Below are 2,552 nucleotides of genomic sequence, written 5' to 3' on the forward strand. Positions count from 1 at the left end.
GTGCCCTACCCTTTGAGCCACAGGCTCTGCCCCCCTTTCAGATGTTATTAATACAGAATAAGTAAAAAAATATGGAGAGTCACGTTTTCGAAACAAGCCATTATTTCTTCTTTGGATTTGACTTACTTTGGGTCACAGTTCAAGATGTCTTTAGCCTCCAGATGGGTGAGGCCATGGTGGTGACCTAGGGAGGCACCTGCCCTGTGGCAGTGTAAACCAGTGCCCAGCATGTCTGTTTCCCCAAAGGTCTGAAGGCCTCTCCGACCAGCAAGACCTGGTGGCTGGAGGAGAAGCCACAATACCTGGGACCTGGGGCTATGACAGGTGCTTGGGGCAGGAAGGATATTTACAATTGACAAAGAGAGTGAGGCCTGGAGACACATTACTGATGGAGAAGAGATGAAAGTGCTCTGTACAGATGTGTGAAGCTGTTGAGCCCAATAAGGACTGATCAGGATGTCAAGAAAGCAAGTGGCCACCACGCCCCCCTTCCAGTGGCCAGGTTTCCAAGGACCCAGGAAGCGGGTTGCAGTCCTTCCCTTACCCTCTGAGGAGTAGACAGGCTGGGGCTGGACCGCTGCTGCCTCCCCTACTGGGCGTCTGCTCCTCACAGACTTGGTCAGGATCCTTTTTATAAAAGATAATTGCAGGATAACAGTCACAACATGGCCAGTCTTCACGTCCCCCAGGAGCCTGGTCTCAGCCCATGTGAATTCTGCAGTGCGTGGGGAAGGAGCTGTGGCAGGCAGCAGCCCTCGTCCCGAGCATGGGAAGGGTAGGACCCCTTTGTGTGCCCCCGGCCCCTTTGCCCTCTCTGAGTCAACTCCACAGTGACCCTCTGACCTGGACTCCCACCAGCACCCAGCAACAGGAGTGCTGTATTTCTTGGGGTTTACATGGTTCTAACACATGCCAGGGGTTCACTGGACAATACTGCTTGTAACACCTAGTCAGGATGGCCAGGTTTACCCAAGCAGATACAACTCCTGAACTGGGCAGCTCCAGACGGGCTTTGTGGGATGAGAGCAGAAGCAACATGAAGACCACGCCAGATTAAAGGGGACCAGTGGCTTTATCATTCCGGGGGAAAGTCCCCAGTTAGAGGTTAATTGGCATTTCTGATCGTTTAAGCTGAAGTTTCATTTTACCATTGCACTGAGCTGGGTTTTGGTTTATTTATGTAGGGACCTAAACTCTGCACCCACCTCACTGTAATGACCTCTGATTAATTATTTTAACCAAATTCAGTGAGTCTGTTCACTACCCACCAGGGCCTTTGATGTGCTTGTGGTCTTATTCTATGTGGGGATGTAGCCCACAGAGCACATTTTTCAAGAAGTTCTTAATACTGAGAGATGCTGCCATGTCACAGGACACAGTTTGGAGACGCCACAGAGAGTCCAGGTTCCTGAAAGGCAGAAGCACTTCTTTCTTTCTTTTTTTTTTTTTTTTTTGGCTGGGGCTGGGTTTGAACCTGTCACCTCTAGCTGGTGCCCTACTCTTTTGAGCCACAGGTGCTGCCCGGCGAAAGCACTTCTTACTTACCTTTTTATCTCTGATAATATTTAGGGTTATAGAATACGACTAAGAAGCAGAAAGCAAAAGAAGGGTGACAGATGCCACTGCAGGGCAAGGCAGGTCTGGTTTCTGTTTTCACCAGCTCCCCCAGCCAGCCGACAGCGAGTGCAACACTGGTGTCCACTGAGCCTTTACAATTCCTGAGTGAATAAAGGAGTGAACGGGTTTATACTGAATTGATACCACATATACGAAGATGCTCAAATTAATCTCATTTCACTTCCTCAAATAGGAGGAAAAAAATGTGAGGCTGGCTCTGGAGATGAGCCAAGAGGCTTTATGGAAAATTGCTGTGTGGTGTTGATAGCTTTGTTCAAATCTGAGAGCTGGCCCATGTGGCCAACCAGGAGAAGTGGGACTAAACTCCAAGGCTGAGCATGTGTGCAAGTGTGTGTGAGTGCGTGTACAAGTGCCTATGACTGTATGTGTGTGTAGGTGTGTGTGTAGGAGTGTGTGACTGTGTGTATGTGTGTGTATGTGTGTGAGTGTGTGTTTGGGAGTGTGTGACTATGTGTGTGTATGTGTGTGAGTGTGTGTTTGGGAGCGTGTGACTATGTGTGTGCAAGTGAGTGAGTGTGTGACTGTGTGTGAATGTGTGGTTGCCTCTTTTTGTGTCAGCTCTCATCCTGTAAGTAATTGTCCTTTCTGTAGCCTACTTAGTATCACATTTAGCACTTTTTTGGTAACTTGCTGTTTCAAATGGTTCCAGGTATAAAACCAAGTTGCTGTCTAGTACAAGAAGGCTGTGACGCTTCTGTTCAGTGGGCGCCCTCTGGTATGAGTTACAGTGTGGCTGACCACAAGGTCAGTGTTAATGAATCAACAATGTATATCATACGCTGTGTAACAACATTCTGAGAAAGGTGTCGCTACACCTAACAACTTCATCATTGTGTAGGTGTCACAGGCGTATGCACGGCACAGCCCACAGCAGGCCTGCCTGCATGGTGTCACCTGTGCCCCGGCCATACACC

Source organism: Otolemur garnettii, unplaced genomic scaffold (genome assembly GCF_000181295.1).
Source record: "Otolemur garnettii isolate 467f Iridium unplaced genomic scaffold, OtoGar3 scaffold00226, whole genome shotgun sequence".
In the NCBI taxonomy this organism is placed as follows: Eukaryota; Metazoa; Chordata; class Mammalia; order Primates; family Galagidae; genus Otolemur; species Otolemur garnettii.